The following is a 26661-nucleotide window of genomic DNA, read 5'->3' as shown; positions in this document are numbered from 1 at the left end:
CTGTGCCCATGGTGCGGAAAATACAGCACGGAAACACTGCGTTGTATTTTCCACAGCATGTCAATTCTTTGTGCGGATTCCGCAGCATTTTACACCTGCTCCATAATAAGAATCCGCAGGTGAAATCCACACAAAAAACACTGGAAATCCACGGTAAATCTGCAGGTAAAGCGCAGTGCGTTTTACCTGCAGATTTTTCAAAAACGGTGCGGAAAAATCCGCACACAAATCCGCAACGTGGGCACATAGCCTTAGGGTTAGGGTTGGAATTAGGGTTAAGACTAGGGTTAGGGGTGTGTTGGGATTAGGGTTAGGGGTATGTTTGGGTTAGTGTTGGAGTTAGAATTGAGGGGTTTCCACTGTTTAGGCACATCAGGGGGTCTCCAAACGCGACATGGCGCCACCATTGATTCCAGCCAATCTTGCGTTGAAAAAGTCAAATGGTGCTCCCTCCCTTCCGAGCCCCGACATGTGCCCAAACAGTGGTTTACCTCCATATATGGGGTACCAGCGTACTTAAAAGAAACTGGACAACAAATTTTGGGGTCCAATTTCTCCTGTAACCCTTGGGAAAATAAAAAATTGCGGGCTAAAATATTATTTTTGAGGAAAGAAAAATGATTTTTTATTTTCATGGCTCTGCGTTATAAACTTCTGTGAAGCACTTGGGGGTTCAAAGTGCTCACCACACATGTAGATTAGTTCCTTGTGAGGTCTAATTTCCAAAATGGGGTCACTTGTGGGGGAGCTCCAATGTTTAGGCACACAGGGGCTCTCCAAACGCGACATGGTGTCCGCTAATGATTGGAGCTAATTTTCCATTCAAAAAGCCAAATGGCGTGCCTTCCCTTTCGAGCCCTGCCGTGCGCCCAAACAGTGGTGTACCCCCACATATGGGGTATCAGCGTACTCAGGACAAACTGGACAACAACATTTGGGGTCCAATTTCTCCTGTTACCCTTGGGAAAATAAAAAATTCCTGGCTAAAACCATCATTTTTGAGGAAAGAAAAATTATTTTTTATTTTCACGGCTCTGCGTTATAGAGAGAGAACCGTATGCACTACCCCGTGAGGGTGCCCGGGTAGGATCCCACACCTTATATCAATATAAAATAAACCCGGCACTCAACTTGTGGAGAATCTCTTTTGGATTTATTGGCAAAAGAGAAGCTAAACGTTTCGGCCTTGCTTGGCCTTCTTCAGTAACTATGTACAAGATAACATAAAAATAATAATGAGTTTACATCACTCACTATGTAAAAGAAAACAAAGTATATACAAAAATCAAGTGATACGGTCATGTATTAAATGTACAGTGTATTATAATGAGGAGATCCAAAACATTACACAGTGGGATTGTATAGGACACCAATGTACATAAAACAACATTGAGGGGACCACAAATAACTAAATCTTGCAGTATAAGATGCATATAAAAGGTAAATGAAGACACACCGTATAACCCAAAATGCAGAACTATACCAGAAAAGCTATGCCAGAAGTTAGAAATAGTGTCCCAAAAGGGAGTTAATGGTGGACATACCGTGCTGCCTACTGGAGCAATGATTAGTGGTGCAGTAATGATCTGCCAGTTCTTCTAGATCTAATGGGAGGGTGAAAAAACACCAGTAATTATATGGCAGTGGGGTATAACGATAAAGATGAATAAGGAGGTACATAGTCCTACCAGAAGAGAAAATAGATGCTGGCTCACAGGATCCGTTAGTGGCTGGGTCTGTTAAACCGTGCGCAGCCTGTGTAAAGAGCGCATAGTAAGCGGTGATGCCACAGGGTTAGTGCTGTGGTGAGCATAAGTAGAGAGAACCGACCTGTGGAGAGCCGTGGTATAGGTGAGTCCTGGCGACGCGGTGTCCACCGCTTGTCTGCCTGGGTCTGTGGCGCGCCGTGTTTTTAGCCGGAAGTGGGCGTGGCTAAGGTCCGGTCTAAGTCTATGTGAAATGGCATAGAAGGTAGAAGGAAAACTTAGGCGTGCGCACTGTGTGTGTTCCAGTGACGTCATTGTGCGTTCCACTAGGGTACGGTGGCTCTTAGTGATTTGTGCCTCTAACTGTTCTGGTCCCAGTGGTGTTTGAAGGGGCCGTGAATGGAGTGGTGGGTCCAGGTCAATAGCGGCGACTCTGGAAAGGAGAAACAGAGTTAGAGCATGGTATAAAGGCAAATGCAAACATAGAACAACGATATAAATCACAATACATTATAGAATGGCTAGAAAGGTAATAGTAACCGTAAAATGAGTCCACGGTTTAATAACACCTTAGTTTATATAAATGACAATAGGTCATATTCTCTGTTCAAGCCCCTTGGATGAAGGGTCCCCAACGTGTGTATCCAGTAAGCCTCACGTTGTTTCAATCTCTGAATACGATCCCCATCTCTTCGTGGCTGAGGTACATGCTCAATTATTTGAAATCTTAGTTGAGAAACATTATGATTATGTGCTATAAAATGTTCAGGTATGGGAAGGAGAAGATTTTTGCAGCGTAATGTGGACTTATGTTTGGATATACGGTCCCTGGCTGGTTGCGTCGTCTCTCCAATATATAGCAGGCCACAGGGGCATTTGATGAGATAAATAACAAACGTTGTGTCGCATGTGTGATAGCCTTGAATTTTGAAACGTTTGCCTGAATGGGGGTGATGGAATGTGTCTCCTCTAATAACATTGCTACACTGGTTACAATGGAGGCAGGGGAATGTGCCAAATTTTGGATTCTGTAGAAATGTCTGTCGTAAGGTAGTCCTTGGTGGGACTATATCCGCCTTGACTAGTTTGTCCCTAATGTTAGGTGCCCTCTTGAAGCAGGGAAGAAATGGTGTACGGAATTCTGGAACCTTTGGGTGTGCCTCTTGTAGTAAATGCCAGTGTCTCCGAATGGTTCTATGGAGTATGTAGGCATAGGGGTGATAGGAATGGACAAAAGGAATTCTATTAGTCCCCCCTCCCCTTCTCGTGGGTGACATGTGGCTTGAGTTCTGTAAAACTGTGTTGGGGTAGCCACGTTGGCGGAACTTGGTATGGAGTTCTTCCACCCTAATTGGGCGTATGGTTTCATTTGACACTATGCAATTTATCCTTTGGACCTGGGATTTAGGGATTGAGGTTTTCATGGATTTAGGATGAAAGCTGTCAAAGTGGAGGAGACTATTCCTGTCTGTTTCTTTTGTATATAAGTCTGTGGAAAGTGAACCATCATCCTCCTTTATGACCAGTGTGTCTAGGAAACTAATTTTTTTCTGGTCATAGGCCATGGTGAAAGATAAGCCTGGCCACGAAGTGCTCTGCGTTATAAACTTCTGTGAAGCACCTGGGGGTTTAAAGTGTTCACTATGCATCTAGATAAGTTCATTGGGGGGTCTAGTTTCCAAAATGGGGTCAATTGTGTGGGAGCTCCAATGTTTAGGCACACAGGGGCTCTCCAAATGCGACATGGTGTCCGCTAACGATGGAGATAATTTTTTCATTCAAAAAGTCAAATGGCGCTCCTTCCCTTCCAAGCCTTAACATGTGCCCAAACAGTGGTTTATCCCCACATAAGAGGTATCGGTGTACTCAGGAGAAATTTCCCAACAAATTTTAGGATCCATTTTATCCTGTTGCCCATGTAAAAATGAAAAAATTGAGGCTAAAAGAATTTTTGTGTGAAAAAAAGTACTTTTTTCATTTTTACGGATCAATTTGTGAAGCACCTGCGGGTTTAAAGTGCTCACTATGCATATAGATAAGTTCCTTGGGGCCTCTACTTTACAAAATGGGGTCACTTGTGGGGGAGCTCCAATGTTTAGGCACACAGGGGCTCTCCAAACGCGACATGGTGTCCGCTAAAGATTGGAGCCAATTTTTCATTCAAAAAGTCAAATATTGCTCCTTCCCTTCCGAGTCCTGCCGTGCGCCCAAACAGTGGTTTACCCCCACATATGAGGTATCAGCGTACTCAGGACAAATTGGACAACAACTTTCGTGGTCCAGTTTCTCCTTTTACCCTTGGGAAAATAAAAAAATTGTTGCTAAAAGATTTTTGTGACTAAAAAGTTAAATGTTCATTTTTTCCTTCCATGTTGCTTCTGCTGCTGTGAAACACCTGAAGGGTTAACAAACTTCTTGAATGTGGTTTTGAGCACCTTGAGGGGTGCAGTTTTTAGAATGGTGTCACTTTTGAGTATTTTCAGCCATATAGAACCCTCAAACTGACTTCAAATGTGAGGTGGTACCTATAAAAATGGTTTTGTAAATTTTGTTGTAAAAATGAGAAATCACTGGTCAAATTTTAACCCTTATAACTTCCTAGCAAAAATAAATTTTGTTTCCAAAATTGTGCTGATGTAAAGTAGACATGTGGGAAATGTTATTTATTAACTATTTTGTGTCACATAACTCTCTGGTTTAACAGAATAAAAATTCAAAATGTGAAAATTGCAAAATTTTCAAAATTTTCGCCAAATTTCCATTTTTTTCACAAATAAACGCAGAAATTATCGACCTAAATTTACCACTAACATGAAGCCCAATATGTCACGAAAAAACAATCTCAGAACCGCTAGTATCCGTTGAAGCGTTGCTGAGTTATTACCTCATAAAGGGACACTGGTCAGAATTGCAAAAAATGGCCAGGTCATTAAGGTCAAAATAGGCTGGGTCATGAAGGGGTTAATCAAGAAAGTAAGTTATAACAGCAATTTATAGCATTATATTATTGGTTTTTCAGTTATTTTGTCACCAAGAGCTCATAAAAACACTTACCCCCTTCTTTTCCCAGTTCAGTTCCTCCTGTTGTATCTTACAGTCCAATGAAAGCCAGTTTTTAGGCAAAGAGCTAAAAAAATCCATATGCAAATTGCCTCTTCTGAGAAAAAGAGGACTTAACTCTATAGCGCCACCTGTTGGAAGTAGCGATCCTACAAGTCACAATCAACCCTCTAACGAGTCGTGCAATATGACTTAGGATAAAAGCCAAATCAGTATCTCAATTTGCAAATCCATAAAACTCTAGTGGTTTTAACTCTATGCACCAATGTATCATTCGTAGACTTTAGGAAAACTGAAACTACCAAAGTGCGCTACTTCTTAGCTTTAAAATGTAGAAATAGTGATCCAATTTTCTCCTTAATAATACATGTTCAGTGTAAAGGCCCCGTCACACTTAGCGACGCTGCAGCGATACAGACAACGATGCCGATCGCTGCAGCATCGCTGTTTAGTCGCTGTGTGGTCGCTGGGGAGCTGTCACACAGACCGCTCTCCAGCGACCAACGATGCCGAGGTCCCTGGGTAACCAGGGTAAACATCTGGTTGCTAAGCGCAGGGCCGCGCTTAGTAACCCGATGTTTACCCTGGTTACCAGTGTAAAATGTAAAATAACAAACACTACATACTCACCTTCGCGTCCCCTGGCGTCCGCTTCCTGCACTGACTGAGCGCCGGCCCTAACAGCAGAGCGGTGACGTCACCGCTGTGATCTGCTTTCACTTTACGGTCGGCAGTCAGTCAGTGCGGGAAGCAGACGGCAAGGGACCTGACGGACACCGGAATGTGAGTATGTAGTGTTTTTTTTTTCTTTCCATTTACGATGGTAACCAGGGTAAACATCGGGTTACTAAGCGTGGCCCTGCGCTTAGTAACCCGATGTTTACCCTGGTTACCAGTGAAGACATCACTGAATCCGTGTCACACACACCGATTCAGCGATGTCAGCGGGACCTCAACGATCAAAAAAAGGTCCAGGCCATTCCGACACGACCAGCGATCTCACAGCAGGGGCCTGATCGCTGGTACGTGTCACACATAGTGAGATCGCTACTGAGGTCGCTGTTGCGTCTCAAAACTTGTGACAGCAGCGATCTCGCTAGCGATCTCGCTAAGTGTGACGGGGCCTTAAGTCTCTCTTCCGCAGATCTCATGCAGTAGCTATAATTGTGAGCTGCTATTTCAGATATCCATTCTATGGAAAGAACCAAGCAGCGTCACATGTAATAAAGAAAAAAGACAAAGGATTGAAAATTTGAGAAGGTATTCTTGTGAGTTTGTTGTACAAGACCATTTTATTACCAGTACAGTTGGATTAACAGACAGGAGTCTAATTTGAAAAAGATGCAACAGAAAAATTGGGGTGTCTGAAGAGGAACCCATAATGTTCCCCTTTTGCTTCTATAGCAAGGATGAGTGACAAAAAGGACATGCAATTATTACAGATTATGAATCTGAGACTTTTCTTTATGAATCCAGTGACTTTGATTCAAAAAAATAAATAAATTAAATAAATATGATATTGCCCTGGTCAACAGCCCTGTTGCTCACTAGCCTCACCTTACAGATATTATTTGGATGCAGTTATACTTTAAATGATATAGATTTAGTTACAGTTCAGGACCAAAGTGTTATTTGTTTTTCAATGCCTCTTGAAAAGTTGTTCATTGCAATAGAGGATTAGAATAGAATAATTTTATTGTATTTGTTTCTGTGAAACTAATTGAATTGCACGTCAAAGCAATTTTTCTTTCATTTGGTTAGACATGCTCTTAAAATAACAAGTACTATTTGTTTCTTCAGTTTATAGATGTTGAACTAAGACTATAGATAATTATTAGAAATATACTATGTGTACATCTATCTGTCTATCTACACACTACTCACAAAATGATAGGAATATATTTGGCTTTCGGGGGAAATTTCAGGGTGATCCTAAAATGCACTCTAACCTTTTAAGGTGAATGTAATATGACCATCTCTAAACTTTTGAATGCACTTGTCTAATTGCTTCATGCAGGATGTTCTGAGAGGGAAGTGGCCACTGAGCTTAGAGTGTCAGTCATCCTCAGGGTGCAACAGAGATACAGAAGGAACAGTGCTTCTGAAACGCGCGTCGGGGTGCACGCTATCAAGCTCTTGGCGGTCCCAGAACTAACTCCCCCATCTTTATAAGTAAGTGACTCCTGATAGTATTTACATATAGCACCTTAATACAGCACCTCATTTCTATGCACTTTAATTGATTTCTCAGTACATCTGAGCCTAGTATGGTGATAGGCACATTATATGCACATTTTATTATATAGATTCTCTGGCACAAGTACTTTATGATATGTGCAATATATGGTTTTGTTTTGATACTTATTGAGTCCTTAGGGGGATACTATATAATATGGAGTGACCTGCCACATAATGATTTGATTATATAGTACATGATTGATACGTGCACATCTACAATATTATGTATATACATATTTATATAAAATATAATGGTTGTATATTTTAATGGTTCTCTATTGTTACTAAATAAATATATATATATTTTAAACATTTCCTGTTGTGGTCGTCCTGGTTCTGGTTGGAACACGTTTTTTTTAGTCTCTTCTAGTTGTTCGGCTATACTGCGTGCGCATATGGTGACCTCTTGGTATTCTAGTATAATTTGAATACTTTCCTACAAATAACGTAGATTTATATAATACTTGGGTGTCACTTCTGTGTTTAGTCAGAGATACAGAAAGGCAGAAGTGGATTCATTGTGAACAATGCGCTTCGGAACCAGATGATAAATGCCGCACAACTCCAGGCACATTTAAGGGAGGAGAGTAATGATGAGCAAATGTACTCGTTGCTCGGGTTTACCCGAGCACGCTCGGGTGACCTCCGAGTATTTGTTAGTGTTCGAAGATTAAGTTTTCATCACCTCAGCTGAATGATTTACAGCTATTAGCCAGGCTGAGTACATGCGGGGGTTGCCTGGTTGCTAGGGAATCCTCTCATGTAATCAAGCTGTCTAGTAGCTGTAAATAATTCAGCTGCTGCAATGAAAACTTAATCTCCGAACACTAACAAATACTCGAAGGTCACCTGAGCGTGCCCGGGAAATACTGAGCAACGAGTACACTCGCTCATCACTAGAGGAGAGAGGTACCCAGGTGTCATGTCATACTAGTCAAAACCATTTCCATAAGTGTGGTTTGCATGCTAGACGACCTGCAAGGCTACCTTACCACACCATCAGGCACATGGTCCAGGGAGCATCTACACTGGACGAGGATCTAGTGGGCCTCAGTGCTGTTCTCTAATGAAAGTCGATTCACGCTGAGCAAAAATGATGGTGGCCAACGATGTTGGAGACGTTAAAGAGCGTGCTATGCATCAGCCACTTTTGTTACTAGTGGTGGTTATGTTTCAGTGTCGGCTGGTGTGTCTAGTCAATACAGAATTTCCCTACATTTTGTGAATGCCAAGTGCCAAGCCCCTACTACTTGAATAACATAATTAATCCAGTCATTATGCCTCTGCACAAACAACAGAGGCCTAATTTCATTTTCATGGACGACAGTGCTCCAGCTCATCGAGGTCACATCATTAGAGAACAGCTGCTGGAGACTTGGGTACCTCAAATGGAGTGGTCTATGCTTTCTTCAGACCTGAATCCCATAGAAAACCTATAGGATCAGCTGAGTCGCCATGTAGCGGCTCATACCCCAGAACCTCAATGACCTGAGGGCCACCCTTCAAGAAGATTGGGATGCCATGCCTCTGCAGACAATAACTCGACTTATAAACAGCATGAGACATCGTTGTCAAGCTGTAATTGATGATCAAGGCCACATGACAAGTTACTGAGACAGTGACATTTTTTGTTGGTTTATACCCACCACTTTTGTTGACTTTTGTCTCAATAAATTGCTTGAAATGAGGAAATCGCCATTGCATGCTTCTACTTAACTGCCCTACTTTTATGATAAAATATCACTGCAGCGTGAACTTTTTATGTTTTCCATAAATTTCTCCCGGAATCCAAATATCCATACCTTTTTGTGAGTAGTGTTTATACTTGTATATAATGCACATATATACTTAAATATATTTATATTTAAAAAATGGCAGCTTTCTTCTATATAAGTGAAAACAAATAGGATGCAACTATTAGCATATATACAAATAACAATGCCTTTCTCAAGTGATCATGAAGTGCAAAGCAGTGACTTTAAATGGCATAATGCAAAGAGGATCACATAATTAGTGATTATTTCATATATAATACATGTAGTACATAGTGAACATTCAATAGAATATTATGTAACAGTAATTGCAATTAAAAGGTATTTCATTCATGTACACCCCCCTGACGAAGGCGGGCGCCGAAACGCGCGTCGGGGCAGAGCGCATCCCGGGGACTCTGTACCGGCACAAGGTAATTTATCGGGTGGCTCATGGCTTATTTTTGGATGTGATTAATTATACTTTTAGCTATGAATGCATATGCTTGGTGACTAGCAGCCTCGGTTTAGCCCCCATGTATGATGAACTTAACGTATACCGGTTTAACTCTTGAAATGCCTATACACTGTTTACATTTGTGTCTTAATTAGATTGTATTGCGCTTCCAATTGTTTGTGGCATAATGACTCCTTATAATACTATATAAGCATACCATGATGTAAGAATTCTTCCTGGGCCACATTTTGTATATTTTTGTATACTTATATTGAGTTTCAGGCAATCAGTGTCCTCCACATTGCCACCTTTTTTCCTTTGGTACCTTCTCACCCCTCCTTATGGTTTATGTATCCTTAAATAAACATTTTCTTTATTTAAAAGCACTGGATATTTGTTCAGGTTCCTTTTTTCATCGTGAACATGTGTACAATAAGTGGAATAGGTCACAAAGTGCACATAAGATCAGGTTGTTAATTAACACAAGATATGAGGATAAATTAAAAACACGATTATCGGACTCACCCCACATAAAATCATCCTCCTATGTTATAATCAAAGCACATTTCTTGGCGTCCTGAAGGTGCCACGGCGCATGTACATCACCTGATCAGGCAAAAATCCAATCAGGCATAGCATCCATGGAGATCAAAATACTGCATCTGCTCATACTGCATCTGCATCACTTTGATGGATGGCACTCGTCCCAATGTTATTCAATGAGGCAGAGCACGCATCTAAGGAAAAAAATCACAGTATGCTGATTTTCCTCTGAATTGGATTTCACTCACCCATCCATGTCTATGGGTCTGTTGAAACAAACATTATTCAGTCGTAGCAACTTGCTCCTGTTAACACTTGCTTAATTCTGCTTGGAGGTGAAGGTTAGTGTTTTGGTTTACAGGTCCGCAGAAAACATTGAAATGCACTTGGATGACATTTTATACATTTTTTAATTGCTAAATTCAAGAAAATCGTATCACACTTGCCGCGGCTTCATATCTCACAGCTGTTCAATAGCCACCACACATGCAGGGATTGCTTAACAAACAGGCAATTCCTGCATGTGTTGCAGCTGTCGAACAGCCACTAGACATGTAGCTGCGGTGACATTTTTTTTCGACTTTGATACGAGCGTGCTCACTTATCACTAGAAGTCATATATCAACACAATCCAGAAACGCTGTCTTATTCTCTGAGCCAAAGCTCATTTAAAATGGACTGAGGCAAAATGGAAAACTGTCAAATGAATCAAAATGTCAAATTCTATACGGAGACGACTGAAGCCGTGTCCTGTGGACTCAATTATACAAGGACCATCCAGCTTGTTAACAGCGCTGAGTTCAAAAGCCTACATTTCTGATGGTACGGGGATGCATTAGTGCCTATGGCATGTGCAGCTTAGACATGAAAGGCACTATCTTTGCTGAGAAACCTATAAAGGTTTTAGAGCAAGATATACTCCCATGTAGGCAATGTCTATTACAGAGAAGGGCTTGCATATTTCAACAAGACAATGCTAAACTACATACTGCATCCATCACAACAGCATGGCTTCACGGAAGAAGAGTTTGATGATGAACCGGCCTCATGCAGTCCAGACCTTTCATTAGTAGAAAACATTTAGCTCATTATGAAAAAAAAAATCAAAGACCAAGGACTAAGGAGCAGCAACATTCTTACATGACAAGAATGGGACAAGATTCGTCCTCCAAAACTCCAGCAATTGGTCTCCTCACTTCCCAGATGTTAACACAATGGTAGACATTTCCCTGTCACAATTTTTTTGAGATGCTTGGCTGAAATCAATTTCTAAGCAAGTTTATTTTTTTTTCAAAGGAAATAGAAAAATGTCTATCTTTCACCTTCTGATCTGTGCTCCATGTTCTATTGTGAATGAAATATGGCTGTAACAGATTTCTAAATCATTGCATTTTTGTTTCCTTTATATTGTACACAGTGTACGAACATTATTAGAATTGAGGATGTGTATATATTTATATGTGTGTGTGTATACGGTGATACACTGCCGATTTTTGCAGGTTTTCCCACGTACAAAGAATGGAGAGGTCTGTAATTGTTATCATAGGTACACTTCAACGGTGAGAGACAGTCAATGCAATCTAATTTGCACAAAATAAGTATTTCATATAATAGAAAAACAGAACTTAATATTTGGTACAGAACCTTTGTTTGCGATTACAGAGGTCAGACATTTCCTGCAGTTTTGACCAATTTTGCACACACTGCAGCAGGGATTTTGGGCCGCTCCTCCATACAGATCTTCTCCAGATCTTTCAGGTTTCTAGGCTGTCGCTAGGCAACATTGAGTTTCAGCTTCCTCCAAAGATTTTTAATGGGTTCAGGTCTGGAGCCTGGCTAGGCCACTCCAGGACCTTGAAATGCTTCTTACGGAGCCATTCCTTAGTTATCCTGGCTGTGTTTCAGGATATTGTCATGGAAGGAGGTTGTTGGCCAAAATCTCACAATACATGACCCCATCCATTCTCTCTTCAATACGGTGCAGACATCCTGTCGTCTTTGCAGAAAAGCACCCACAAAGTATGATTTTTTTCCCCCACAATGCTTCATGGTTGGGATGGTGTTGTACTCCTCCTTCTTCCAAAGACGGCGAGTGGAGTTGATACCAAAAAATTCTATTTTGGTCTCATCTGACCACATGACCTTCTCCCATGCCTCCTCTGGATCATCCAGATGGTCATTGGCGAACTTCAGATGGGCCTGGATATGTGCTGGCGTGAGCAGGGGGACCTTGCATGCCCTGCAGGAATTTAATCCATGATGGTGTAGTGTGTTACGAACGGTAATGTTTGAGACTTTTTATAATTGAGTTTAGATTCTGTCTCTCAAAGTTGAAGTGTACCTACAACAAAAACTACAGACCTCTCCATTCTTTTTAGGTGGGAAAACTTGCAAAACTGGCAGTGTAGTGGATACTTATCATATATACAGTGGGGCAAAAAAGTATTTAGTCATTCAGCAATAGTGCAAGTTCCACCACTTAAAAAGATGAGAAGCGTCTGTAATTTACATCATAGGTAGACCTCAACTATGGGAGACAAACTGAGAAATAAAAATCCAGAAAATCACATTGTCTGTTTTTTTTATCATTTTATTTGCATATTATGGTGGAAAATAAGTATTTGGTCAGAAACAAACAATCAAGATTTCTGGCTCTCACAGACCTGTAACTTCTTCTTTAAGAGTCTCCTCTTTCCTCCACTCATTACCTGTAGTAATGGCACCTGTTTAAACTTGTTATCAGTATAAAAAGACACCTGTGCACACCCTCAAACAGTCTGACTCCAAACTCCACTATGGTGAAGACCAAAGAGCTGTCAAAGGACACCAGAAACAAAATTGTAGCCCTGCACCAGGCTGGGAAGACTGAATCTGCAATAGCCAACCAGCTTGGAGTGAAGAAATCAACAGTGGGAGCAATAATTAGAAAATGGAAGACATTCAAGACCACTGATAATCTCCCTCGATCTGGGGCTCCACGCAAAATCCCACCCCGTGGGGTCAGAATGATCACAAGAACGGTGAGCAAAAATCCCAGAACCACGTGGGGGGACCTAGTGAATGAACTGCAGAGAGCTGGGACCAATGTAACAAGGCCTACCATAAGTAACACACTACGCCACCATGGACTCAGATCCTGCAGTGCCAGACTTGTCCCACTGCTTAAGCCAGTAAATGTCCGGGCCCGTCTGAAGTTTGCTAGAGAGCATTTGGATGATCCAGAGGAGTTTTGGGAGAATGTCCTATGGTCTGATGAAACCAATCTGGAACTGTTTGGTAGAAACACAACTTGTCGTGTCTGGAGGAAAAAGAATACTGAGTTGCATCCATCAAACACCATACCTACTGTAAAGCATGGTGGTGGAAACATCATGCTTTGGGGCTGTTTCTCTGCAAAGGGGCCAGGACGACTGATCCGGGTACATGAAAGAATGAATGGGGCCATGTATCGTGAGATTTTGAGTGCAAACCTCCTTCCATCAGCAAGGGCATTGAAGATGAAACGTGGCTGGGTCTTTCAACATGACAATGATCCAAAGCACACCGCCAGGGCAACGAAGGAGTGGCTTCGTAAGAAGCATTTCAAGGTCCTGGAGTGGCCTAGCCAGTCTCCAGATCTCAACCCTATAGAAAACCTTTGGAGGGAGTTGAAAGTCCGTGTTGCCAAGCGAAAAGCCAAAAACATCACTGCTCTAGAGGAGATCTGCATGGAGGAATGGGCCAACATACCAACAACAGTGTGTGGCAACCTTGTGAAGACTTACAGAAAACGTTTGACCTCTGTCATTGCCAACAAAGGATATATTACAAAGTATTGAGATGAAATTTTGTTTCTGACCAAATACTTATTTTCCACCATAATATGCAAATAAAATGATAAAAAATAGACAATGTGATTTTCTGGATTTTTTTTTTCTCAGTTTGTCTCCCATAGTTGAGGTCTACCTATGATGTAAATTACAGACGCCTCTCATCTTTTTAAGTGGTGGAACTTGCACTATTGCTGAATGACTAAATACTTTTTTGCCCCACTGTATAATCAATAAATGCTGGGCAATCTGTATGATTCATAATCAATAAACAATGAAAAAGCCTAGACAAAATTAATGGAGAAATCTTATATCTGTTCGACCAATTTGAAAGCCTTTAAAAATAATCAGGAAATAGATATAATATTGTGTAACATGTAGAAATGAATAAACCAAAAAGAGGCAGAAATTATAGACTGAAAATTTGAATAAATTTAGCATGGACAATGTACCGTCAACTTAAAGAAAACTCTTTCTCACTATCAAACTTTGGACAAATATAGGGTATCTAGAAGTTAGGATATCAACGAAACATCAGTGTATTTATACCTACATGATAACTTGAGTTTTGATGTGCAAAATAACCAAGGGAGTTTCAGACCAATGTACCCTTAGATTATTGTAACAGAACTCTAAAAACATGCAGATGAATAATGAAACTACTTCATCTCTAGTATGAAAAAAAAGAAAAATAAGCTGCAAAGCAAGGCTGGCAATACACATTACGTGGCTGGCAGCTGAATGATACTTCATCCGATCATTCAGCCCACACTCCCATACACAGGAGAGCTCCTCTGTTCTTTATGAGTAAGCCACCAACTGAAATGTTGGCAGTCTGAATTCGGACTTGTGCATTTTACATCTCTCCCAACTATCAATCTGCTGTCACCTTCATACATATTAGACCGTTGGCTGAACGTCTCAATATTGGTGGTTTCAGCCAACATTAGTCTAATGTATATGGGAGCCTTAAACGTGGGGAAATGTGATCTTTTAAGGTCCTCCAAAAGATATTAGCTGGCATGTTAGAGGATGGGACTCACCCAAAAGATAGCTAAACAGGTAGGGAAGTGTCCAGATACAAAAATATTGAACCTTAGCTCATACATAATAATAATAATAATAATCTTTATTTTTATATAGCGCTAACATATTCCGCAGCACTTTACAGGTTGCACACATTATCGTTGCTGTCCCTGTTGGGGCTCACAATCTAAATTCCCTATCAGTATGTCTTTGGAATGTGGGAGGAAACCGGAGTACCTGGAGGAAACCCACGCAAACACGGAGAGAACATACAAACTCTTTGCAGATGTTGTCCTTAGTGGGGCTTGAACCCAGGACTCCAGCGCTGCATGGCTGCTGTGCTATCCACTGCGCCACCGTGCTGCCCCATACATGCTCAATAAAGAGGAAAAATCCCTTCTCTAAAAGAGTTTAAAGTTTGCCCCTTTTGGCTAAAATCAATTTTGATTTATTCATCAGGACTAAAGACTACATCTCAATTTATTCAGTATTGCATATAAGTGCAACACGCAGAAATACAAACACCTAGGCATCCTATTCATTAGATTGTTGTCTGAGGAATGTTTAGTCATGCTGAATGCACTTGGGCACACAAATCGTCAAGCTCCTCTGCTAGCAGCTTGCTTTACAATTGCCGACCAATGATTTCCTAGGTGTGCTGGATGAGAAACAAGTCCGGAGACATGCAGGCTGTAGTAGCCTGCTTAGGCCATGCAGACTGCTCACTGCAACATGAGCAACATGCAGTCTGGCTTTGTGGTATTGAAAAACTGCTCCCAACACACTTTGGAGAAATGGCAGTACCACCAGTTCAATTATTGAGTCAATGTAAAGTCGAGCTATTAGCATACTTGGAATGAAGACTAGAGGGGTCCAGCTATTGTACATGTTGCCACCCCACACCATAATTCCTGTAGTATCACCCTTCTAGACTTTACAATAGCGAAATCGAGCACTCAGTCATGGCTGATACTTATTGAACCCTAGACTGTAGCTTATCTTTTATAAAAACTAGAATCTCTCATATAAGCTAAGGTATCACAAATGAAAAGGTAATCCATAATTATACAAGAAATTATGACAAATATAGAGTAATCAACAGATAACATAAGAGCAAATAATAATAATAAGGTAACCTTAGACTTATGTATGCTCATCTATTCCATAAGTTCATCTTCCCATCACGTTTTTCCTCTGAGTTGGAGAATCATCAGTGAACTCCCAGAAGGCCTAATCCCAAAACGTTGTGTCCATGCAACCATCGGTAAGAAGTCATATCCTTATCGTTATCATGGGTCACGTTAAACGCATCACATAACAATTGCTGCCGCCTGTTGTCCCCTCCCTAATTTCAACGCATGTTTTAAAAATGCAATGGATAAGACCTCATCCTATGGCACTACCTTGTGTTCCGCAGAGGTTCAATCTTTCAGTTTTCAGTTCACACAGGCTGCACTTGCCCAGTACAAAAAAATGGGAATGACTTTACTACCATTGAGAATGGCTGGCTATTTTAGACATATACGCTACTTCATTTCTAACAGAAAAAAAGGAGTAGAGGTGGAAGAAAGACATTATCATAGTGTTAGTTGTTACAGTAAAAAAAAATGTACACATTTATATAGGGATAACTGGCAACAGTTGTTATATTGTGCATTTACAGATAAAATATGGTTCTCAAATCAATGGCAAACAAAAATATTTTAGTATAGCATAGCCCATGTTACGTATCTTCTCTTAGAGATGCTCTTTTACAAATATACATTGCTAAAGATCTATTTACAGGTAAAGATAGCAGACGATAATGGCATGCTGAAAGTCAGTAACAAATCAGAAATCTAGTTCATATCAGGCTCTATTTGGACCAAAGTAGATAAATATACTGTAATGAATCTTATTATTCACATGGCACACAGTGCCTATACACCCAAGGTAACCTTCCTATAGGGTCCAATTTATCAAAGACAGAATTATGTATACAGGAAGAGAAAGACAGAAATAAGAAAACTTGGATGTATGTTAACCCCGATAACTATAGTTTTCTTGTGAAATATCGTCAGATAAAGTTTTCAAAATTTAAATGCTCATTTACCCCATTAAGACTCAAAGTCCATCAAGTAAATCTAATGGGTTTCCTTCCGTTGGACCCTTCTGTTCCACTCTCCTTGTTTTTTGAAAGCCAGAAATTTCTCCACACAAAATGAGATGTCTTGCATGTTTTCTATGTTTTTTTTTTTGTGGACGTCTCTATCAGTGGAGGTATCACTATGGTGTTTTATTTCCCCTAAATATTTCCTTATATGTTTACGAAGATATACCGTATTTTAGTTGTACCCAGATAATTTCATGTGCATGTACAAAAGCAGATACACACTAGTCACCTTGCAATTTGTATAATCTTTGCAAAAAAGGCCTTCCCATTTCTGACACTAAGGTTTTTGGGGGTCTAGTACTGTACATCAACAACATTTTCATGACTCACACCTATAGGTGCCAAGCATCTATCAAGCCAACCATATTCCTTGTGTCCTTGGCGGTTCATAGTAACTGTGGATCAGCTGGTCCCTAATATATTTTTGTTTTCTAAAAGTGACAGATAGTATGGTTAGGACAATTGCATGCAAATTGGGGTCCGCTCAAAGAATTGTCCAAAGCCTCCTTAAAATAACCATGTGAGAGATCAATGTCTACATATCAACATAATTGTTCTTGCAGCATGGTTATACCATAAACGCTATGCTTATATACTGCATCTACGTATACATATGCTATATATAATAGAATTCTGACTGTTAATTTGAGTTATCTGCTTCTGCTATTTGATATCATAACCTTTGCTCTGATTCAGCCTTTTGGGGTTGTGATGGTGTGATATGCTATGTGGGTATCATTTTTGTGTATATTTATATTTTACTGATTATCATGGTGTTCTCTTGTAGGATGAGTTATTTGCCAATTGATGAATTGCTTTTATTTGCCATCTGATATCAGCCCCCACAGTCCTGTACTGTTATCTCCACAGGGTCAGTGAATAATGTTGTTTGCTAATATGCTAATGACATATTAAACTAGCTTGTTGAAACAATGACCCCTGAGACCCACCCCCCTAACCTGTGAATGAGGAGAGGGACTTGTAAATATCAGGGAGGTGACACACAGTCAGTCTTGTGTGGAATGATGATGTGAACACAGCACATCAGAGAGAAGGGGAAGCATATGGACCATTTTTTATCCTCTGTCTGCTGGATTATTGGACTCTCATCTCCTTGGATATTTATGCGGTTACTGAACTGCATTCGGCTTCTGGACTTTCTTATCCTTTGTGTGGTGGATCGGATATGGACCTTTCGTGTTTTTGCCTAAATAAAGCTTTTGGAATTGTTCACTATTCTCTTGCTCTGTTGATTGTGTGGTATCGGAGAAGGACCCCATGACAACTGGTGGCAAGCAGTGGGATCAACAGAGTGTAACCCAATGGAGAACCACCCACAGAGTGAGTACAGAAATTGGACTGTATCCAGTTTACAGGAGAGAGCCAGAGACCTGGGCCTGAACTACCAGGGACTGACTAAAGAGGCCTTAATTGACCTACTGGTGGGAGACAGCCCAGCCACCTCCTCCGATATGTCTGAAGGACGAGCACTGGAGACAAGGATCCCCACCCCAAAAAGCCAGTGGGTGGTGTGGTACGAAGAAGAGATGGCGGTTCTGGGCCCAGTCTTCTCTCAGGAGTACAAGGAGGAGTCTCCGGGCACAGCGGAGACAAGAAGCAAAGGAGCTTGAAAGAGGGAGTAACGCAATGTGGAGTGTAAACCCAACAATCCGGGAGCCTGTACGGATCACCCAGACAGAGTTTAAGCCATTTTATGTGGCTTCCGGAGATGTGTAGGGGTTCTTCAAGGACTTTGAGCAGCAGTGTGCTGTGATGGAGGTGCCCCGCTCTGGCTGGATGCATTTGTTAGTGGGTCTCCTGAACGGAAGCCTGGCGGAGGCTTACCGAACCATTGACGCACAGCACAATTGGGATTATAACATTGTAAAGCAGACTATCCTGGATTACCATCCTATCACCTCAGACTCATATAGGGCCAAGTCCCGAGACCTCCCATGCACTACGGGGGGATTGTTTAGGATGTATGCACATCAGATGTCCCAAGCATGTCAGAGATGGCTGGAAGCAGAAAACTTTACTGTGGAAGATGTTATACAGGCGTTCCTTATAGAACAATTTCTTGCCAAGTGCCCCGCAGAGGTACGGGAATGGGTCCGGGAGTGCACGCCGTGCACCGTGGATAGAGCTGCAGCCCTGGCCGATGAAGCCCTTACTATTCGACCGCAATGGAGGAGGCTTCTGGACAATGAACCATTGCCTTCTCCCGCACCCTGTCCCCCTCCGATTTATATCTGCCCTTACACCTAGTAGCAAGCCGATGACAATCATGCCTCACAATCCTGGGCCCCAACAGTTCCGACAATGACCTGGGGGTATCACAGAGAGGAGATGTTATGGATGTGGGTATCATTTTTGTGAATATTTATATTTTACTGATTATCATGGTGTTCTCTTGTAGGATGAGTAATTTGCCAATTGATGAATTGCTGTTTTTTGCCATCTGATATTGGCCCCCACAGTCCTGTACTGTTATCTCTCCACAGGGTCAGTGAATAATGTTGTTTGCTAATATGCTAATGACATATTGAACTAGCTTGTTGAAACAATGACCCCCTGGGACCCACCCCCCTAACCTGTGAATGAGGAGAGGGACTTGTAAATATCAGGGAGGTGACACATGGTCAGTCTTGTGTGGAATGATGATGTGAAATCAGCACGTCAGAGAGAAGGGCAAGCATATGGACCATTTTTTATCCTCTGTCTGCTGGATTATTGGACTTTCATCTCCTTGGACATTTTATCCAGTTACTGAACTGCATTCGGCTTCTGGACTTTCTTATCCTTTGTGTGGTGGATCGTATATGGACCTTTCGTGTTTTTGCCTAAATAAAACTTTTGGAATTGTTCACTGTTCTCTTGCTCTGTTGATTGTGTGGTATTGGAGAAGGACCCCGTGACAGGAATAATTAAGCACAGTGTTGCACAGGTAAATTTGTCTTTGGAGGACAAGCCCAAATTAATATGTCCAATAATACATTTTAGGGACTTTTTTAGGCATTAACAATAAATCGCATGCTTTTTATAATAGTTGATGTAATTAATAACCAAATATGTATATGATATGAAATAATTATTTTGATTGGTTTATGTTTTTGTCTTGTCAAGATCTTATGGTTCCCCCCAGAGAGAGGGACTTTAGTGTACACTCTGCATGTTTGTGCATTTTGTTTGTCTAGATGGCCACTACCTAACATCAGAGGGAGAACTTATTATTTGAAATTGGAATTGACAGACAATAGACTGTAAGGGGGTTCCACAAAAATATAGTTGTTGGAGCCCACTGAGTTTCTGCATTAACACACATAACCGTATCCATCGGTGTCAATAGTACCAATAAGGTGGGAACACTATAATGATCTATCCTTCTGCTTGGGTATTAGTTATGCCTGTTGAATACCGTATTCTCAATGGTTTGTTGGTATGCACAATTTAGAACAGTCAGTGGATATCCCCTTTATGTGAATCTATCCTTCAAGTCCGCCGCCTGGTCAATGTGGCTTTAGGTGCTGTAATCACACCCTCAAGATGTGATTTACATCTTCACTTTAACCATCATATCTTCAGTGCAGGACATTGCACATTAGGCTAATATATGTCTGAGCTCATTTGCATATCACTTTGCATATACTAGTGGCCATGTTAAAGTATTTCTGCTGTGCATAACACATGATTTTTGGAACAAGAAATACTTCTTTACAATGCAGGAATTGAACTCTGAAGGACTGTGCTGGCAATTTGGTAGCTTTGAGGCACCAGACAGGTTCTTTTTACGTATTGAAATCCATAAGATCACATTTTTCTATTAGTAAATTATTTAATCTTACAGGAAGGAATAGTGGCATTAAATTAATGTGTATAGTATAAAAACAGTTACTTTGAGGTAGTAAATGCTTGAAGTGCAAATATCAAAGACACCATATACCCACACTACACGGCCACATTCTGCAATTATGTTTGTTCATAAATTCAATATCACCATGATGAAAACAAGGTTCTCTTTCAGCTTTGTATTATGAAGTTCTGCCTTGTTAAAGAGGAGAGAGAAGAGAGAGGAAGAGCTTTGTGTTAGCTTTTAGGTGAATGACTTTATAGATTTTACAACATTCTAGGCTTGTATTACACAGCAATTTGACCCAGCTGCTGCGGAAAGTACGCTGTACAAATGTATTCTTTTGATGCCCACCATGACAGCACCATTTGTTTCTCCTGCCAGCCAATGCCATTCCAGGATCCCCTAATAATAAAAACACTTGCATCTGCCATCATCTCTCAGTGTTGTCCTCCGTTAGCAGATACATGTGAACTCAGTAGACGCTTCCTCTTCTTGTGCTGAGTAGGAGATTATTGTAGAACGGATCTGTGACAAATAAATTCTGCAGGAAGAAACGCAAGCATCTCTGTGGCTCCAAATATCTGTATGTCCAAATTCTAAAATGTCAAATTGTATAAATTTTGTTTCCTTACATTTAAATATGTAACTATGTATTATTTAAATGAGAATAAAAATCTTCACAAAGGTCTTCAAGAGTCAGACATCTCAGAGAAAAAGTGATCTCCTTGCACATTCTAGCCTATCATAGCTCAGCTTTTACTTTTCCAGTTCAGTTTAAAAATTAATTCTCTGTGCTGACGCCAGTCTAGCAGTGTCGGCACTCACTCTCCCAGGGCTCACATTACATGTTATGTCTTGCAAGCCCTATGCCTTCACTCTCCCCGCCATCAGACGAGTCAGATATCAAGAGGAAGTCAGAGCTGTGGCTGGCGGATCTCTTCCTCTTGATGTCTGATAGTCTGATACAAAGAGGCTGCACTATACTGTGTGTGGGAAGGCTGCATTATACTGTGTATGGGGGCTTCATTATACTGTGTGTGGGGGGGAGGATGCATCATACCGTGTCTGTGAGGGAGGGTGCATTATACTGTGTGCGTGTGAAGCTGCATTATACTGTGTGTGTGGGGGCTGCATTGTACTGTGTGTGGAGGCTGCACTATACTGTGTGTTTTTGTATGTGGGGATGAAATATATATATATATATATATATATATATATACATAGTGTGTGTGTGTAAGGGGCTGCATTATACTGTGTGTGGGGGCTGAATTATACTCTGGGGGCTGCATTATACTGTGTGTCTGGGGACTGCATTATACTGTGAGGGGCCTGCATTATAATATGGGGGGCTGCATTACACTCTTGGGGGGCTGCATTATACTCTGATGGGGCTGCATTATACTGTGTGTGTGGGGGGCTGCATTATTCTCTATGAAGGGGGCTGCATTATATTCTGAGGGGGGCTGCATTATTCTCTATCAAGGACCATGGGGAGTACATAATACTATCTGGGACCTGCATTATACTGTATCGAGGATTATCTGTCCCCATCATCCTTTCTCAGCCACAGTAAAGAGGCCGGGAAACAAGCGTCGAACGACTTCATTATTGTCGATAATGCTAGATTAAGGGCCTGAACTCAGTGCATGTAAATACAACTGAAATGTGTCTGTGTGATGGTGCAATATGTGAGCATTTGGAGCCCCAGTTTAAACTTTTGCCCATGGCTTCACTTTGTCTAAAACCGACCCAGGATACAAGGTGGGGAGAGTGAAGGTGAAGGGCTCACATGACATAACAATGTCATGTGAGCCCTGGAGAGCAAGTGCCGACACTATAGTCTTTGTTTTTATATGGTGATAACATTCCGCAGCGCTTTACAGTTTACACACATTATCATCACTGTCTCCGATGGGGCTCACAGTCTAAATTCTCTATCAATATGTCTTTGGAATGTGGGAGGAACCCGAGTACCCAGGTGAAACCCACGCAAACATGGGGAGAACATACAAACTTCTTGCAGATGTCCTTGGTGGGATTTGAACACAGGACTCCAGCTCTGCAGTGCTAATCAGTGCTAATCACTGAGCCACCGTGCTGGAATGGCGCCGGCACGAGTATAAGTGTTGTTATTTTACGGAGGACAAATGTGCTGATTGAGAAGGGGTTGTCAGAATAGTGGACATTCCCTTTAGGCTATGTTTTTCTCTGAAACGTAGCAGCATTTCAGAGTTAAACCTATATGGCTGAAATCATGCAGCCAGTGACTGAAGCAGCATATATCAGCTGTCAGGTTCCCTTTAAAAAAATGAGCGCTAACATGTGTTTGGTTGCTATGGAAACAAAGCTTCTTCTTTGATACATTTTTGATACCTAAAGTCCAACCTAAGCCTCAATTCAGTAGACTGAAGTGCACCACCATGCTGATGAAAGAATTTGTGCTTAAAGAGGCCTCCTGGAGCGAGATAATACTAATACCACCCAAATATTCACAAAATATGCAGTGCTGATCCCTTCTTGAATTGTCTTGGGCTTGAGTTTCATTGCAGATCCACGTTCTGCATTAGCAGCAGAAGATCAGCAATTTAACACGTCACACACATTAAATGCCAAGCACAACAAACAACCTTGAGATGCCTCACTTAGTGAAAGCCCATGGGGTGTGAGGATGAGCGCAGATTAATATTCAGATACAGTGTACATTTTTATTTTGTGCCAGATTGGCCTGCGGCATGGTGATGACAAATGTGTTTGCCAGCACTGATTATATTCAAATTAGAAACAATGTTTATTTGGACCGTTGTCTACATATTCCACACTTATAAAAGGGTGAGAACGGATGATAATTCTTCTGGCATGTTATGTTGCAAAATCACCACAACCCTTGTGTGACATGTATTGTAATAGTCGATGGAGTGAAGGCAGCAATGTCTACGGTTGGTTTACTGTAACAATGCAGATTTCTAAGAGAATATCAACAAAATTGTAAACAATACATTATTTTGGTTTTTACATCGGTCTACAGCACAAAATATATTTGGTTTATGTGCTTGAAATAGAAAGAAATCCTCGGCAAGAAAGTTAAAAAAAGAACATTAGTAACTTTATAGTTTGATAGTAGAGATGATTTCAAATGTAATCTTCAATGAGGCAAGCAATTGTGCATGCCTGGACCTCAATCAACATCAGAGAGTCAATGTACTTTTTTAGGACATTGGCTGCATGAATAATGGGTTTTGAAAGATAAATTATGATTAGTACAGATGTGAAGATGGAAGTTTAGTTAAATGTTGATTACACAATGCAAGGATTAAAAACAAGCCACAATCTTGGGCCTCATTTACACTAAAGAGGTTTTGTTAGTTCTTCTGAAAGAGCAAATATTTGTATTCCCCATATTGCAATTCTTGCACATCTTTTTTTTTTTAACTCGACATTGTTATTCCTACAAATCTATGAAAAAATTGACAATTCGATATTATTCAAGATGAGTCTCAGTCTGACACTGTCCAATTAATGCGACGGGCACAGTCCGGTGGCAACATGGCCGCTCCTTCCTCCCCGCAGTCAGTGCCCGCTCCATACTCCCCTCTAGTCAGCGCTCACACAGGGTTAATGCCAGCGTTAATGGACCGCAGTGTAACGCACTCCATTAATGCAGCTATTAACCCTGTGTGACCAACTTTTGACTATTGATGCTGCCTATGCAGCATCAATAGTAAAAAGATCTGTTACAAATAATAATAAAAAAAAAGGTTATTCTCACCCTCCGACGTGGCGCGGTGTCCTCGGCAGTGCAAGCGGCAGGTTCCGGTGCCAAGGATGCTATGAAAGAAGGACCTGCCATGACGTCACGGTCATGTGACCGCGACACCATCACAGGTCCTGCACGAGAAGGACCTGGCAAGATGTCATGGTCATGTGACTGCGACGTAATCACAGGTCCTGCGCGAGAAGGACCTGCCATGACGTCACGGTCATGTGACCTGCGCTCATACCAACCCTGGGACCGGAAGCTGCAGTGTGCACCGTACACAGGCGCCAGGACTTCAATGGCACTTCGGAAGGTGAGTATATGTTTATTTTTTATTTTACGTCACTGGGCAATATACTACGTGGCTGGGCAATATACCACGTGGCTAACCAATATACTACATACTACGTGACTGGGCAATATACTACGTGACTGGGCAATATACTACGTGGCTGGGCAATATACTACGTTGCTGGGCAATATACTACGTCGCTGGGCAATATACTACGTCGCTGGGCAATATACCACGTGGCTAACCAATATACTACATACTACGTGACTGGGCAATATACTACGTGACTGGGCAATATACTACATGGCTGGGCAATATACTACATGGCTGGGCAATATACTACATGGCTGGGCAATATACTACATCGCTGGGCAATATACTACGTCGCTGGGCAATATACTACGTGACTGGGCAATATACTACGTGACTGGGCAATATACTACGTGACTGGGCAATATACTACGTGGCTGGGCAATATACTACGTGGCTGGGCAATATACTACATGGGCTGTGCAATATACTATGTGGACATGCATATTCTAGAATACCCGATGCGTTAGAATCGGGCCCCCATCTAGTTTATTTATAAATGTATAACAAAAATAAGAGGAACAGGACAATGCAGAGTTCTAAGAAAAAATATTCCAGAACTGATATTTCATGAGGTATCACGTACACACTTCTCAGCACGTGACTAGGGGTGCACCTGCAAGGAATAATTTCCTCTCACTCAATCCAACACTCAACCTCTGTTCTAGACTATAAAGTGAGCATAAATCACACCCAGACATAGTTCACAGACCTCGGTTACTTAAGACGCTGCCACCACTCACCAATTCACAGGGTGATGAGTCCCCAAAATAAATATATTACTGTCAGACAATCAAAAAGGGCCACACAAAAGATATAAAAAGGTAAAGATAAAACTACACACACATATGAAACAGTTATTAAATAAAAAGGGAGAAATAGCAGAAATACCTATTGTTCTTCTGTTTCCTTGGAGGAAGGAGAAAATTAATTATGGATCCCAAGCAGCCTAAGCAGCCTTCACATGTGAACAACTTTCTTTTGTGCCACCCAGCTTTTTATAGTCTGACCACAGGCTCATATTTCCAGGATGACCTGGATCGGCCCATTTAAAAGTTGCTGTTTTTGACTGCACAATGGACTAATTTATAGCCTTGTATTTCAAATATCCTGTGTCTCTCCCACTCTGCTCTATACATTAAATAGGAAATATTGCAGACAATTTGTCTCCCTTTGAAGCTCAGGGTCCAGGAGCTCAGGTGCCATGTTTGACACCTCCAGTGAAAGCCCCTTTATATTTGCAATACTAGTATATTCAGTTTCTCCATTTTGTCAACTAAATTAACCCTACTACTGTTATACTTTTCGCCTACTGATGATATATTTCCTTCTCATGGGGTATACAATTATTGACTGAGACAAACATGTCAAGAATGTTAACATGTCCTCTCTAAGTTTAGTTAATCAAATATGGCATGAGCATGTAGTTAAGATGTATAGTTAAGCCAGAATCACACGTCTATTTTCTAATTTTTGGTCAGCGTCTTAATTTTTATAATACTTGTATTTCTTTTTATCAGATGAAAAAAAAAATGGTAAAGATTTTCCAAAGCTGTTATTATTATTATTATTATTATTATTATTATTATTTTATATAGCACCATTGATTCCATGTTGCTGGTCCATGAGAAAGGGTTACATACAAATTACAGATAGCACTTACAGTAAGCAAACTAACAATGACAGACTGATATAGGGGAGAGAACCCTGCCCTTGCGGGCTTACATTCTAGAGGATGGTGGGGAAGGAGTCAGTAGATTGGGGGGTTGCAGCAGCTCCGGTGTTGGTGAAGGGGGTAGGTCTGGTAGTGGTGAAAAGGCAGCAGGGTCATTGCAGGCTGTAAGCCTTCCTGAAGAGGTGGGTTTTCAGGTTCCCTTTGAAGGATCCAAATGTGATTGATAGTCGGACGTGTTGGGGCACAGAATTCCAG

General features: G+C 41.2%; 1 protein-coding gene across 2 annotated transcripts in view; it reads left to right on the top strand.

Annotated features, from left to right (window-relative positions):
- Nucleotides 1-26661, top strand: part of ENOX1 (ecto-NOX disulfide-thiol exchanger 1) — a 768733-nt gene that overhangs the window by 96966 nt on the left and 645106 nt on the right. The window contains exon 2 of one of the 2 annotated variants that reach the window (XM_077297342.1): nt 6784-6938. The exons of the other annotated variant lie outside the window; for it this stretch is intronic. The gene's annotated coding sequence lies outside the window, so the exon portion shown is untranslated. The remainder of the gene's footprint in view (nt 1-6783; nt 6939-26661) is intronic. 2 annotated transcript variants of the gene reach the window in all.

The sequence above is a fragment of the Ranitomeya variabilis genome, chromosome 3 (assembly GCF_051348905.1).
Source record: "Ranitomeya variabilis isolate aRanVar5 chromosome 3, aRanVar5.hap1, whole genome shotgun sequence".
Taxonomy (NCBI): Eukaryota; Metazoa; Chordata; class Amphibia; order Anura; family Dendrobatidae; genus Ranitomeya; species Ranitomeya variabilis.
The sequence above is the reverse complement of the archived record's forward strand: the minus strand, read 5'-3'. Positions and strand labels throughout refer to the sequence as shown.